Genomic DNA, 16,838 nt, shown 5'->3' with positions numbered 1-16,838 from the left:
CACCATCTTTTCATTAATTGCTCTATGCTTCATGACGTATGGACTTGGTTGTTTGCCATGTTCCACCTACAGCGCCCAGCATTAATTTCTTTACCAGGGCTCTTCTCTCCCGTTTTATTCAACCAACTTCCGTTCGCTTCAAAACTGTTATGGAGGTTAGCTGTTTGCAATCTGTTTTGGTGCATATGGACTGAAAGGAATAAAATCAGGTTTGATGGGAGAGTATTTGTTTCCTGGAGATTTAAACAGTTCCTTCTTAATTCGTTTAAGGAATCAGCACTGTGTTACTTTGTCCCTTGTGATCGAATTACGTCTGCAGTGCCGGTTTATTCTTTGTTGGGAGTCTCTCCACTCAGAGCAAAGGCCCCAAAGTTTATACCAGTGGTTTGGGAGGCTCCTCCCTCAGGTTGGATAAAGGTAAACACAGATGGTTCATTTTCAGACACTACAAGAGCAGGCTTTGGGGGTGTGTTCAGAGATTCTGAGGGGCTTTTTATTGGGGGTTTCTCATATAATGCTACGGTGCCTAGTGCTATTGATGCTGAGGTTCTCGCGGTTATTGAAGCAATTAATGTTGCTTTGGTCCGTCGCTGGACTCACATTTGGTTGGAAACGGACTCTATACTAGCACTACGATACTTCAAGAACCCTGGTTTAATACCATGGAGATTGCGTACCTCATGGTTGAATTGTTTACACAAGGTTAGTCAGATCACTTTCAAAATGACACATATCTTTAGAGAAGGGAATGCTTTAGCTGACAAATTTGCCCGTTTTGGAGCCTCAAATGTTGGTGCAGTCTGGTGGAGAACCTTACCCTCTTCCTTTCTAGCAGAGTTTGGTAGAGACTTGTCTTCAAGAATTAATTATCGCTTTTCTTAGTTTATGTTTTCCTGTAGATTTATAGCTTGTCCTTTGTTCTTGTCGGGTTGTTTTTCTTTGTACTGTTTAGGTATTGTTCCTTCGCAAGTTTGGGTATGCCCGGCTTGTTGCTTTGCGTCTCTTGGAAGTGGTTTTGGCCTAGTCCACCATTCCTATTGTACCTTTCTTCTTTTTAATAAAATTTCGACTAAGGGCGATGAGTTAGTCCTTAGGTCGCTTCCGGAAAAAAAAAAAAAAAAAAAAAAAAAAAAAAAAAAAAAAAAAAAAAAAAAAAAAAAAGTTATTTGTGGGACCCACCAAAGAAATCACACAAAAAAAAATTAAAATTGTATAATTGTATATTGCAATGGTTCAAACTCCAAGCTTTTAAAAAAAAGCTAAGTTTTCTCTTTAGAAAGCCCTACCGTCGTAGCTGCAGTATAAACCTTAAACGTACCATGTACGTTCTCTATCCCCTTCAAATTTGTTCTTATGGCTTTGGTGGATGAAGTTACAGCCACTTTCGCGGCATCACTTTCCATGGCAAGTAGTACGCGGTGAAGCTATGGACATTGGCAGGATGACTGGTGGATCTGCAAAGCGAAACACCCAGCCCTATCTCTTAGGTAAGGTTCTCACGCACAAGCCTATTGATTTACATGATCTAAGGTCGCATCTTCTTTGGATTTGGATCCTAGAAAAGAGGTTTAGGGTTCAAGAGAAGCAAGAAAAGCTTATGTTTTCCTCTGAAGATCGTGGTTATAAGCAAAAGGTGTTTCGTGGTGGCCCTTAGAACTATGCAAAAGCATCGATGATACTGGTTGATTAAGTATGACGGGGTCTTTCCGATTAGTAAGGTACATAATGTTATTCATTATCAGGATAAGATTACTAATATTCATTCAGCAATGATTTTGCAATCTAAAAATCCAAAGAAACCAGAGTTTCCACAAAAGTTCATTGAGAAGTCGATCCCTTGGACTCATTGAAATCATAATGGAGTACTGGTGCAAACTTGCAACAGTAATCAAGAAGAAAAGAGGAAGTCCTCTTAGAGCCAAGAATAAAACTACTCAACAAACAAGAAGAACAAGGTTCCTGCTCCTCTCCGACCTATCTTAGCAATATTCCTTGCCCAAGCTCAAAGGGTAAGGAAAAACTAATTTTTTAGGACTAAATTCAGTTTAATCCCTTGAACTTTAGTGCTAAAATCAATTTGGTCCTTTTTTTTTTTTTTTTTAAATTATGTTAGTCCCTGCACTTCTAATTTCCATCATTCGAGTCCAAAATTTGAATTTGGCTCGAAACATGACGTTATGCGCTGAGTTGGAGCCGACAAAGTGGCCCACTTTTCAGAGTTTAAACCCCCTAAGAAGGGCAAAATGGACATTTCTAATTTTTTTTAAAAAAAAATTTTGTACATTCTCTCTCTCTCTCTCTGCCTCTCATTTCAGATGACGAAACACTATCCCCTCCACCGCCGAAAAGCTCTAGCACGCCATCTGCACCATCTGCCTCCTAGCTCTACCTCTCCCTCCACTCCGACCTCCTCTCCCAGCTCTCTTCCCTCCAGCACGCCGACCACGCCCTCTCCACCGTCCGATCCTCCAACATCTTCTCCCAACTCTCCTCCCTCCACCACTCCCTCTGTGTCCTCCGCCTCTCCAAGAAGCTCCCTGACCTCGCCTTCGACCCCGAAAAGTTCGATCTTGCCAAGGCCAACCAGCTACATATTTTCTATCTTTTCGTCTCTCTCTCTCTCTGTGAGCCCCCGAAAATTTTGTTTTATTTTTTAAGGTAATTTTTCACCAATAAGATTTTTCGCCAGGTGATTTAAGTGAAGAAATTGACCTTGAAGATTAATTCGGTGTCGAGACTTCGATTTGGGCCTTATAATTTAAGTTTGGGCTAGAGTCCTTCGTTTTGGGCCTAGAAGGTTACTAAAGTTCATTGAAGCAAAAGATTGTCGAAGCAAATTTGAAAGGAAGGCGAATTGAGTTGTAGTGAAGATTTGAATTTTTAGTTTTAACGAAATTGAGCTTTGGGCCTTGGAAGAAGTCGAGAAATAACTTGGGAAGCTTCCGACGAAAAACGAATATACAAAAGCCACGAGCCCAAAACCCGGAAGTAATTAGCTAGGGAAATTGCATAACTCGTCGAAAGCGCAAATTCGACATTTCTCACACACAAGTATAAATAGGAAACTTAGGGTGTGAAAACCCTAGAACCTCTCTCTCCCCTCAGCCGCGTTTTTCCTTCTCTATCTCCCCGATCTCTCTCTCTCTCTCTCTCTCTCTTCCTCCCACTGCCAACGCCGGAAAACACTATCTCCGGCCACCACCATACAACACCGCCTCCACTAATCAATGCAGCACCTGAATCCGACCCAAACCCAAGAGAAATCGAAGCCATGAATCAACCCCGACCTCCCGCTCCGTCTCTCTTCTTGCTCCTTCTGCAACCACCGGAGAACACCATCTCCGGCCACCATCTCACCACACCGCCACCACCAATCGATCCAGCACCCAAATCCGACCCAAGCCCAAGCCTCACCACCGACATGCACAGCCAGCAGCCTCTACACTCGACAACCCACGACTGCGACGCCACTGTTCCTCTAGCCTCGCCGATTTCGTCCATCATTTCAACGCACAGCCACCACCAACGAGCTCGGGGTAAGCTGTTTATCATCACCCCAAAGCCTCATCGCTAACCTGAAGCTGGAGAACGCCGTGCTCTCCTTCACCAGCGATCTGGGCTTCTGCAAAGCTAGGGATACCACCTCCGACCAATATTGAACTAAGCCATCACCTTGAAGAAGGTTAGGGCTGCACGAATTGCCTTAACCCCTTGATCCCGACCTCTGACTCCTATCAGAACCACTACACGCGCCGTCGCTGGCGCGTGAACTGACCTAGTGCCGCCGTGCATCACCACCGGAATTCCAGACCTCCTTTGTTAGGTAATTTCATCACCTCTCTGTGTTTGAGGCCTCTGGTTTGAATTGGATTGAGAAACCCTAACCCACTGTTATTTAATTTCAAAATGAGGTTCTTGGATTTATGCGATGTGGAGTTTAGGAGAAGATGAGCTACTGGAGTAGCTTTGGTTGAAATCAGATATGGTAAGGATATTCTACAGTTTCTATTTTGGATACAAAAATTGGTGATGGGTTGATTGTTAAGCTTATACTGTCTGCTAGGGATTTGAAAGGTTGGTAAGGGTAGAGCACGACTATGTTTGGATCGAGTCACTGTTTGGAAAAGAAGAATGGTAAGGTTTGGAATTTGAATCCGTTACTTGGTGAAGTTGTTAAAATCAGCAGCATGATTGTTTGTAGCCTCATGAATGGGAAAGTGTTAAAATGGTGATATTGATATGTTGTTGAATGGAATAGGTTAGATACGAAACTATCCTTGGTTAATTTGATTAATGAAAGAGATTAATGTTGGATTGGTGATGAATAAGAGTAGTTTGTTCAAGATGGTAAGTAATGACAATGTCTATAACTATCATTTCGGATACTACGGTTGTAAGAAAAGAAGTGAGTTTGTTATTGATAAAGAAAGTGTAAATTGCTCAAGTTCATAAGAAATTGGTACCTGAAATGAAGTTATATTGATTATTGATTATTGGACCGATCTTATTAAGAAATCCATTTTGTAAGTACTTTGACGATGAAAAAGGGAAATTAAGGAAGCTAAGGTATACCAAGAAAATAGAAAGGTCTAACGAGTTGACCTAGCATTTAATTTCGGATCATAGCTTTGTTAATTTCTCTATGTCCCGAAAATTGAGATAAATTTATTTAGTGGAATGTTCGGGAATAGAAATTGTCATTTGTTTTCTTAAAGTAAAAAGGGTAAAGAAATAAAGGCCAAAGTGCTAAGCATGATCACCATATCCCAAATGGTTCAAATGCAATATCATTTGGATTATTTGGGAATGGATAGTAGATTTTTATGTTAAAGGGTAATCCGTTGAACTTTAAGGAAATTAAGTAAAGGTTTTGGTTGCTCGGTTAGTTGAGTTATAGTGACGTTAAGTTACTCATTAATTCAATTTTTATTATAAAGGACTTGAGCATGTGCACTTGGATTCGGACAAATGATCGAAAGTCGGGATCGAACCAGAATATGGACGAGCACTCCATATCCAGGTAGGGTGAGCTGTCCCTTCCTTGTTAGAGGCTTTTCTATATGTGGAATGCTCTACTATGATAGTATGTTGCCTGCAAGTGCGTTTTTGTGTTTTCATAACTGATAATTGCTGATTGCAAAAAACCAAGGCTAGACTTGCATGTTGAGATACTGTACCCATTGTATGTGTGTACTTGAGACCTGAAAGTGAATAGGACCTAGACGCGTTGATTCCCAGGGATCCCACGGTGTCGATAACCATGAACCTTCGAAGGGGGCTGTGCTCCTATGTTTATCAAGGAAGGATGAGTACCGACAGTGAACCAGTCATAGGAGACTCAGGGCCAGGAAATGGACACTTTCGCTACTTGTAGTCACAAGGACTACAAAGTAGTTGGCCGGTTCTAGAAGGATGACGAACCGATTCGGTCATCAATTTGCTTTAGTTTAGCCAGCAGTAAGTATCTCGGAGCTCCAAGTTGTGTGAAGCATGCTGCATATGTTTTATAAAAAAGAACAAATGTTTGCGGTTGCCTCTTTTTAAAGTATTTTCAATAAACGTGCACAATATTATGTAGTAAATATTTTCAAGTTTATTATTTTTCAAACCTAGCATGGTTGGGTCGGCCCCTACTGGGCATGCAAGGCCGAAAGCTCACCCCTACAATAGTGTGCAGGTCTTGAGCATGTGGTCGGGGAGCGTACAGAGGAGGCACATGGCCCGGCTTGGTGCATTCTTCTTTAATTTTATCAAAAGAAGGTTTTGGTCCTTTATCGGATTTTGAAGTCACTTATTTATTTACTTTTTAATTGTTTCCTACTTGCTTATTTACAAAATTTTGGGAGACCTGCAACCCTGAGGCGCGTCTCTCATACTTGTATTTACTTAGTGATTTGTTATTTTCCAAATTGGGCTCCTATTGTAAGCCCAAATCCTTTATCCCACTTTAAATTCCGTTTTGAAGATATGTTGTTTGGTTGCTAGAATGATTTGTCCAAGAAGATGTTTAGTAAACCAACAACCTAAACCCAAAAGGCCTTGCGATTTCGGATTGATGAGTTATCGGGATGTCATTCGTGACATGTCGATTTCTCATTGGCTCGGGGTCACCACACTTTCTCTCCCCTCGATATGAAACACCATCAACAACCTCAACATCAAGCCCACAGAATACCACAACCTCCATCACGCCCCAAACCCTCGCTCGATTCCTCCACCTCAGCCGAACTAGGTGGAGCCGAATTGGTCAGCAGTACCTCCTCTTCGCTCTCGATCTCATTGTGATTGTTCAATTGGTCCTTCTAGACCTTCAGGTGTTCTTGGGAGAGGCACAGCCCAGAAAGCTCATCTGGCAGCCTCTGCTGCTCTTGCACCTCCATAGTGGGCTTGTCGGCCCTGCTATTAGCTCATCGGGCATTTCAAACAGATCAGCGAGACGATCTTAGACCTCATTGGATTAGGCGAAGGCGAGAGTAGCAGTAGCTCATGCAGAGGGAGAGAAGTTGAAGATTTGTGAGACGAAGGTGAAGGTGATTGAATGAGACCCAGAGAGATGAGGGACCTTTTCAATTGGGCAAGCCATGACGCCGTTTTGGTACGGAACAGAGGCTCCGAACAAGAATGGTGACAATAGAGAGGTGGTGGAGAGAGAAGATGAAGAGGAATGGGCTGTTGAGGATGAAGTGGTCAAGGGAGGGGGCTTCTAGGTTTTTGTAAGAGAAAGATTGAGATAGAGAGAACACTTTTTTTTTATAAAGAATTTAGCATCGAAGGTTATTTTGGTATTTTATCTTTCTCGGAGGGTCAAAGGCTGAAAAATGGGCCCCTCTATCGACTCCAATAGGCACATGACATCATGTTTCAATCCAAATTCAAATTTTGGGACGAGGGTGATGCAATTTAGAAGCACAGGGACCAACATGATGAAAAAAAAAAACCAAACTGATTTTAGCCCTAAAGTTTGAGGGACTAAACTAAATTTAATCCTATTTTTTTAATTTTTATGTTTTGGTTTTTTGGCCTACTCTATTTGTAGCGTTTTTCCGTCTGATTAAAGTAATTTTTAGAGCACCACAATTGAGTTCATTGGAGAATGAAACCTCATTAAATTTTAATTTGCATGAGAAAACTAACATAGTTATGTAGGCTCACTGAAATAAGTGAGCTTCAATGTAGTAGTGGACGGTAGTGGTCTTCAAGTATGAATTATTGTACGTCTCGTTCTTGCTGTGAGATAATGGAATTTCTTTCTCTATTTTGTTTAAAAAACTTTACAAAACTCATTAAACTCCTTTGAAGTGAATTCTGCACCTCGGTCTATCCTCAAGCAACATATAGATAATCCTATCTCCTTTTCAACAAGATTTTTGTAGTGCTTGAAAGTAATAAATGCTTCACACTTTTCAGCAAGAAAATAGACCCAAATCTTCCTTCTGAAATCATCGATAAAGGTCAAGAGATACCTGTTGTTACTATGTGACGTAGGAGTTATGGGGCCACATATGTCAGCATGTATCAACTGAAGTTGTTGTGATGCCCTCCATTGAATTTTCCTTGGCATGGCTTCTCGGTGCTGCTTCCCCACCATACAACTCGTGCATATCTTACTTGAAGCCTTTCACTAGTTTCTTGTACTGCAAGATTCTGAGATATTTGTGACTCAAGTGGCCAAACCTTCGATGCCACAAATCATAGATGTCTTCAGAGGCTACATTGAGATAGTTTGGAGATTGTGGTGTCAATGTTGCTAGTAGTACAAACATCCTATTTGTAGACATATGTGTCTACATAATAAGCCCTCTTTTAGAGTGATAGATCCTACATACTCCATCTTGAATCAATATAGTCAACCCTTTCTCTTGTAGCTAGCCAATACTTAATAGGTTATTTTTTAACTCGGGAATGTAGAAAACATCCGATATTACCTGAGTTACTCCTCCCACTTCAAGCTTAATCTTGCCTCTTCCCATTACTGGCATTCTCGAGTCATTTCCCAACTTCACCGTGTGCCTGAATTGATCGTCCAAATCCACAAACCACTGTTTATTCCCTGTCATGTGGTTAGAACTGCCTGAATCAAGAAACCAAACTACCTCCCTCTTCGAGTTGTTGAGTTCAACATAGGACATCAGGAGAAGTTCCTCAGTTTCATGTAGCTCAGCGTAATTTGCAGCCTTCTCCTAACTAGGGCATTCATACTGAAAATGCCCTAGCTTGTGGCATTTATAGCACTCAACCACAGTTTTGTTAAAGCTCTGTCTGCCTCTACCTTGACCTCTTCCTCTGAAGCCTCCTCTTCCTCGACCTCTTCCACCATTCCAACAAGCATTGCTTCCTCCATCTTTATCATCAAATGTCACCTTCAATAGTTGCTTTTCTCCAGTGTGAGCACGCGTTCTCTGCTCATGAACAAGTAGACTGCTCTGGAGCTCATCAACAGTCATTGTGGTGAGATTGTTGGATTCCTCTATGGCAGCCACAACATAATCGAATTTACCAGTCATAGACCTTAGTATTTTCTCCACAATCACCAACTGCTCCATTCGTTCCCCATGTGCCTTCATTTTGTTGGCAATGGCTAAGGTCCGAGAGAAATATTCATCTACTGTCTCTCCATCTCTCATCCCAAGCACTTCAAACTCCCTTCGAAGAGCTTGCAGTTGAGCTCTCTTCACCTTCGTGGACCCTTAATATTTCTATTTCATTGAGTCCCATATATCCTTGGTTGTGTCTCGATTGAGAATCGTCTCCATAATACCTCTATTAATGGCCTGAAAAAGATAGTTTTTCACTTTGAGGTCCTTCAACCTTGCATCCTCAATGGCCTTGCGCTGCCCTTCTGTTGGTTCGTTGGTTCGTCTTTATCAGCTACAGTTGGAATTCCACTCTCTACCAAGCTCCAATATTCTTTCGATCTCAACAGGTTCTCCATCAATATAGACCAATGGTCATAATGACCATTGAATCTAGGTATGGCAGGTTGAACAAAGCTGTTGTTCTCTGCCGCCATGGCTGGCACTCTCTCAAACCCTAAGTGTTTCTTTCACACTCAAACTCTAACTCTCCCAATCAGGCCCTGTGAGGGGCTCTGATACCAGATTGTTGAAGACTATATCCTAAGCAAAATAACTCTCAAGCTTTTGAAGGATAATTCTTATTGAATAAATGAAAGTGCTCCGGCTTATAAAGCCATTACAAGAAACAGAATAACAAAGAACATGCAGCCCACGTCTTCAACTAACCCTAAGATCGTGGTAAACTAGCTGAGGAAAGAGTCAAAGCCTAACAAACTAGAACGAGCTCCTCATAAATAGGAGTCATTAACAAACTTGTAACTAAAGAAACCCTAACAGACTACAAACGCTAACAAACTATGCATTTGAAATCTTCAACACATCCAACATGAATAGCAGCACAACCAATCTTTTCCTGGTCAACGGACAGTGCAACACCAGGTCTCGTCTTTGTTTTAGAGTTTTTCTATCTAACTTGTTTGTTTCTCGTCAAAAGGGTGGTAATTCTGATGATTTAGATTATCTTGCAGATTTATGGAGGTCATTCAAAGAAACCTACTGAGCCGATCGCCGAGGATTCAGAGGATATGCCTTGGTTTCCAAGGTCTGGTTCTTCGTTTCAGAGTTTTTCTATCCGACTTGTTTGTTTCCCGTCAAAAGGGTAGTAATTCTGATGGTTTAGATCCGCTTGGATTTATATTTTGTAGATCGAGAACTATGGAAGTGATTTAGAGAAACCTACTAAACCGAACGCAGAGGATTCAAAGGACATGTCGTGCTTCCCCAAAGTGTCGTTGGATCCATGTTTCTCGAGGACGGTGGTGCTTCAGGGAAACTAACTAGCCGGGCCAGGGTCAAAACTCAAAAGGTTTGACAATTCCGACTTTTAATTGGCAGATCTAGAAGGTGAGTTAGAGAAACTTACTTTTTCCGAACAGTGAGGTTTGGAACTTAGGTCATTTGGTCTCTCAGATCGAGAACGATGGGTGATTCAGAGAAATGTACTGATATTTCAGAGATTAATTTGTCCTGACTCCTGGATTTGGCTTGACTTGGTGGAACTGTCTTCCCTCTGTAATTAATTTGAGATTTTTTGGTCAACCAAGGGGCCTAAAAGATCAACAAACACAAAAAGAAGAAGAAAAAAAAACTAACTAGCAGGTGAATAATTTTTTTCCCCCTTTCTTGCTTAGATTCTGAGTTTGTAATATTATTGGTTTAGATTATTAAATTATAAATTCTTTGCACTCAAGCTTTTCTTTTTAGAATTATATGTTTTCTGATTGGCTAGTGACATATTCAATTTTCATCTGGTTTACTTTTTCTTATCGGACGTTTAAGGCGGGCCGTCCTTTTTCACATGGAAGAAAGATGGACCAAAGGGCCGGAACTTAGTGGACGAGATACAGAGTAACTGGGTTAGAATTTCCTAGGATTCCTTGGAATTAGTAGCGTTAAGTAATCTGTTAGCCATTTCATGCTTTTGGCATAATTCTATTAGCTTTTTCTTATTGCCAATTTCACCGTGCAGTTTATTTCCCTCATCTTGGAGGTCGTCTCTACTCAGTTTAGTTTGTTAGTGATAGTTGAATTAGGCCCCGTTTGGGATTTTAGAAACAGCCTAGAGATTTCTTTTAGAAGCTGTTGTGGATCAAAACACACACTGCAGTTGTTTTATGTACTGACAACACTTTTAAAAATATTTTATTTACCAAACACGAAACTTGTTTAATTCACAGCTGCTGTTTTAATTTACCAAACACGAAACTGTTTTAATTCTCACAACACAGCAGCAACATTTTTTTTAAAAAAAGTCATAGCAATCCCAAACTAGCCCTTAGAGGGTTTGTTTGTGCCACAGTTTTAGGGTTTAGGGACGTGTGCCTTTCCACGGATTGTTACCCCGCCACTTTAATTTTATTGTCATATCTACTCTTATGTTCCTTTTTCAGAATGTTTCTGTGTTGTCGAAGGGGGTATTCGAATGATTACATTATTTGTTCCTTGGGGGATCAAAAGAATGGGTTTTTAGGGGTGTGAATTGTTTAGACCACAAAACAACTGGTGCGAATTTTAAATTTTAAGATTTTGATTCAGTGCCGTTTTTGATTTTGCAGGTCCATAGTGATGGCAGCGGTACAAGGAATTTGAAGATTCGAGTGGTGGAGCTGATCGAGCTAATATTTTCTATGTTTTTAGTAACATTTTGCTTAGTTATTTCCTTAACAATATCATTTCTAACTTAGTTTTGTGTTTTTAGGTACATTTGAGCTTCAAACGCAAGAAATGAGCTAAGAAGAGCTAGAAATGATGGAAATGAAGCTAAAAAATGACAAAGAAATGGAGAAATAAAGTTTTCCCAGTTCTACCAGGAAAAGGAAATCCCAGTTGAAATAGGAATCCCAAGTCAACTAGGAGTGAGCTTGGAAAAATGATGTTCGGAAATGAAGAAATGCAGAGTCCCAGTTGGACTAGGAAACCTGATCATACTAGGAGTCCTGATGCTGCTAGGAGACTTGGTGAGACTAGGAGATGCTGTGTCTTGAAAATGACTCAAGATAATTCAAGATTGTTCTAGAATAATGAAGGAATTTCGGCAATATTGATAATGGATTTCGAATTGGCCCATTTTGGAAAGTTTGGCCCGAAGTTTGAAGTAAGTGACTTGCACATGAGTCTCCAGTACCTTCCTTGAGGTATTCTTGGCCCATTCTACATGCTTTTTGCTGTGAGAATTACAAGGAATTATCAAAAGATTTCGGCAAAATATATATTGAGATATTCTTGGGATTTTATGAGAGAAATGAACACCTATTTTCTGTTTTCGGTTTTGAACTATGTAATTCTATTTCGGTTTTATATAAATTGCGATTTGGATTTCATTCTTGGTTTCTTGTTTTGCGATTTCTATGGTGGATGAAAGATTGAATTTAGTTATGTGATTTTCGAATACTATGAAGCATGATTTAGGTTTTAGGTTTTCAAAAAGAGAATTTGCAATTTCATGATGTTCTTGCATGATTGTTAATTTCGAGCTTCAATCTCATCTTTTATATGTTAATTGATCTTTGGATGCATACTAAGGTTGATAAACATGTAATTGAATCCATATTAAGGTGCTAGCGTTCTAGGCTTTAATAATTTCGGTGGAAAACCTATAAATACTTAGGTAAATTAACAATGAGTCTTGCATGCTTGATTAGCGTTCTAGCTTGTGTTCTTGACTTGAATTGATCAAACTTTCATGATTCTTAATGCGTTATGAGTGTTTTTGTTAGTGATTAGCTACCACTATTGATTGCATGATTAATAGGGTTAACTATGATGCGTTCATCTAGTTAATTTAATTAAGGGAAGTAAAAAAAACTTTGTATGCGTTCATCTTTGTTCTTGATTGATTCTATGCTTAAACATATTTTTGATTCGTGATTTGATGTTTGAAACCTTGCCAACGTGTTAATAGTAGTTAATTACATATTATTTTCGTTCCATTCATTTAATTTCCATTTGATTCTTGGTTTTGATGTGTCACATATGTATATAATTACTTAGTTGTTAAATTAGAAAACAAATCTTAAATCCCCTTCTTATTTTAGTAAATAATATGTGTATATATATATATATATATATTCTTTTATTTGTTTTACTAACGTTTATTTTTCAGGAATTAATTAGGCCCTAATCCCCGGTTGAGAACGATCCCTACTTACTCTGACTACATTGATAGGGTTTTAAATTGATACACTAATTTGTGTACGTCAGTAGCATTTGAAGAAGAAGCATACATACAGAAATGCAATTCCTTTCCAGAAATTGTTGAAGGGAGTAGACTACATTTTGGTAAGTCATTGAAATCCTAATGTACTAGGGGTACCTCATAGAGGTCCATCATAGACTTTACTATGGGCTTTTGATCAAAAGGACAAAGGATTGGGTGTGGGTTTGTGGTTTTGATTTGCTTCCTTTTTGATTTTGCAGGTCCATAGTGATGGCAGCGATTCAAAGAAACCGAAGATGCAAGTGATGGAGCATTTGAAGGAGAAGCATACCTTTCACTTTAGCAAAAATGCGATTAGTAGACTACATTTTGGTAAGTCGTTGAAATCGTAATGCACTAGAGGTACCTCATGACACCGGGTGTTGAAGTGAAGGGGAATAACAATCAGCTTAAGCAAAGGATATTTCTGATATAAGGCAAGGACTATTTCTGATTTAATTGTACGCAAGGACATTTCTAATTTAAGGCAACGACATTTATGATTTAAGGTTATTCCCAGTTTAATTGTAAGCAAGGACATTTTATGATTCAAGGTTATTCCCGATTTTAATTGTAGTAAACATTTACTGTAATGCAGCTAATTTAAATAATCTTCTATTTTGCTATCCATGAATGTAAGTATAAAAAGAAAGTGAGAGAGAATCAAACAGATTGTGCACATTGCTAGTCAAAATAGTGTGAGAGAGCAAAAAGAAAAAGGGAGGTACTAGGGGTAAGCAAACAGATTGTGGAGCCGTTAAAGGCGACCAGGATCGAGGTTCCCTTCAAAATAGTGTGACCAGGAGCCACTAACGGCGATCCATTTTGTGCTCACTTTTTCTTTTTGCTTTCTCACACTATTTTGACTAGCAATGTGCACAATATGTTTGATTCTTTCTCAGGGCTACCAGACTGGACATGCTGGCCGATGAGCTTTTCACCTCTGGGCATGTAGCCGTGTGAGCTCTCACTTGGTATTTCTAGATCTGGATCTGGATTTTCTCGATCTGGATCTGGATTTCTCTGTTTTCGTCGATTTAAGTTTTTATTACTATATGCATATGGATCTCTATTTTATGGCCGGGATGGGCTTTATCTAGATTTCTCTATCTTTGGTTGATTTAGGCTTCGATCATTAATTTGCATTGGGATCTTTATTTGTGGCCGGGATGGGCTTTGCGTTTGGATATTCTATATCATTTTCGTTTAGTATTGATATATTTTGCTATGGCTTGGTTATAATGATGCTGATGTGTGTACTTTTTTAGTTGACGGATGGATGTTGCGTGTATATTTTGCACTACTTCATGCTCTGAGTCCATTCTGTTTTTCAAATATTATTGAGAAGCAGATGGGTGGAATTCGAAAATTGTTTATTTATTAACTAATTATCTAATTAACTAATTACATTGACCAATCAACCAAGAATCAAGGATATAATGGACGGATGAGATGCATTGATGAAGTTAACAACCTTTAACACGAATTCAAGATCTCAAATCATAGTTTACGAATCAAAACATATACTTCAACGAAATCAATCAAGAACAAACCATGAACGCATGCATAAGTTCTTTTTACTTTCCTTAGTTAAATTAACTAGATGAACGCACCATAATTAACCTTATTAAACATGCAATGCTAGTGAGTGATCAATCCAATAACACACATATACGCATTAAACACTTAGAAAGTTTAATTGATTTAAGAAAAATACACAAGTTAGAACGCTAATCAAGCATGCAATTCTCTTAGTTGATTTACCTAAGTAATTATAGGTTTTCCACTTTAATTAACAAGACCTAGAACGCTAGCATCTTATTATGGATTCAATCATGTAATTCGAAACCTAAGTTGGCCATCAAAGAAATCGAAAACATGATAGATGGGATTGAAGAACAAAATCAACAAACATTCAAGAACATATAAAGAAATCGAAAACTATAAATCTAAAAATCTTAAAACGAATTCATGCTTCAAGGCTATTGGAAACTAAACATCAAAACATATATTTTAACCTCTCAAGAAATCGCAACATCCAATAAAACCAAAAATATAGAACGCTACATAATCTGATTTTTAAAGTACAAAACAAATTAAGAACCCGAAAATAACAAGTTAAGGTTCATGGTTACACTTTTAAAGAAGCTTCAAGTACGCAAAACATATATTTTAACCTCTCAAGAAATCGCTACATCCAATAAAACCAAAAATATAGAACGCTACATAATATGATTTTTAAAGTACAAAACAAAAGAACCCAAAAATAACAAGTTAAGGTTCATGGTTACACTTTTAAAGAAGCTTCAAGAACGCAAGAAGGTCTTCAAAGGTGGTGGAGAATGATGAGGGTCACGGCAAAGATGATGAATGGAAGATGTAACTTGCTTCACGGCTTCAAAGTCTTGAACAATTGGAGAGGTCGAAACTTTGAGAGAATAAAGGGAGGTATTTGCGATTTTGATTCAGGGGTTTATGATGATTTGCACGGCAATACATCCCTCCTTTATATAGTGCATGGCCTAGGGTTTAATTCCCTAAGAATTCTCCTTGTTTGCATCATCCGACTAATGAGAAAATTCCTTGAAAATTAGAGAACAAGTCACCTTCTCTTTGCCAAAATTCTTCAATGTATCTAGCCATAATTTGGCCACCATGCATGTAGAATATAACCAGGAAACCTAAAATGATTTTTATTTTCTTTTCCTGATTGCATTCGAAGTAGATCTTCTCCCAAACTCTCCATAATTGCTCTTGCCGAATTCTTCTTGAATCTTCTATATATTTTTGGCAAAAATCAATAAGAATTGATTTAAGATTCCTCCAAAATGTCAAGAAGGGTCTAGAAACTCTTGTGCAAGTCACATGCTTCAATCTTTGGGATAGGCTTCTCAATTGGACAATTTCAAAGCCCATTTCTTTGTTGCCGAAATTTCTTGTGCATTTGAGAATATTCTTGAGCAATCTTGAGTCATCTTGAAGCCACAGCATCTCCTAGCACCACCAGGTACCCTAACAGCATCAGGACTCCTAGTGTGATCAGGTTTCCTAGTCCAACTGGGACTCTGTCATTTCTCATTTCCGAACACCATTTTTCCGAGCTCACTCCTAGTTGCATTAGGATTCCTACTTCAACTGGGATTCCTTTTCCTGGTAGGATTAGGAAAACTTCATTTCTCCATTTCTTTCCCATTTCTGCGCCACATTTCCTCCTTGCCTTCATTTCTTTCATTTCCAGCTCTTCTTAGCTCATTTCCTTCATTTGGAGCTCAAATGTACCTAATTACAACAAAGTAAGTTAGAAATGATATTGTTAAGAGAATAACTAAGTAAAATGTATGGAAAATGACACTAAAAACATAGGAAATATTAGTCTGATCGATTCTCAGTTGCTCTGCATTGAGCTTTTTCTTTGATATATTTACTTGCATAATGCACGAACCATCATAGCGATATTCCATTTTACCAGCTGAAATTCTTTACTTGTATAGCTTAGCACAGCAGTTCCATCCATTCTCATTTAGTTTGATCTATGAAGTTTAACTAGTAAGTCGATCTCTAAGCCTAGTGCTCCGAAACATTATTGTTTCTAGGTTTTACTCAGTATCTGACTTGTTTTCGATTTCTCCTTAACTTCATTCATTAGAGCATGGTTACACCATAACTTCTACTCGTGCTTTTATATAAAAAAAAACTTGGAGGCTTTGGTGGATAAGGTCTTTCTCAAATTGATTGTGTTTGCTTGCTATCTATTGTGGTTGTTGGTGGTGGTTTTCTCGTTTGCAGAGAAGACTATTTTCTTGTTCGGGAATTGAGGTTATAAAATCAAGGATTAATTTCAGTTTACCCCCCTGAAGTTTGGGGGTGTCATCAGTTCACCCGGGAGCAAGAGCTATCATCAATATATTATGTACAAACTTCATATTTATACTCTTTTTAGGCAAGGCCGAATAATTATACAAAATATATAAACCTTGGAAGACATGAGGTTCGAACCCCCAACCTCTTTTATAAAAGCTCAACTCCCCACCACTGGAGCACAAGCTGTCAATTGAATAGTTTCTACA

The sequence above is a fragment of the Rosa chinensis genome, chromosome 7 (assembly GCF_002994745.2).
Source record: "Rosa chinensis cultivar Old Blush chromosome 7, RchiOBHm-V2, whole genome shotgun sequence".
Lineage (NCBI taxonomy): Eukaryota > Viridiplantae > Streptophyta > Magnoliopsida > Rosales > Rosaceae > Rosa > Rosa chinensis.
The sequence above is the reverse complement of the archived record's forward strand: the minus strand, read 5'-3'. Positions refer to the sequence as shown.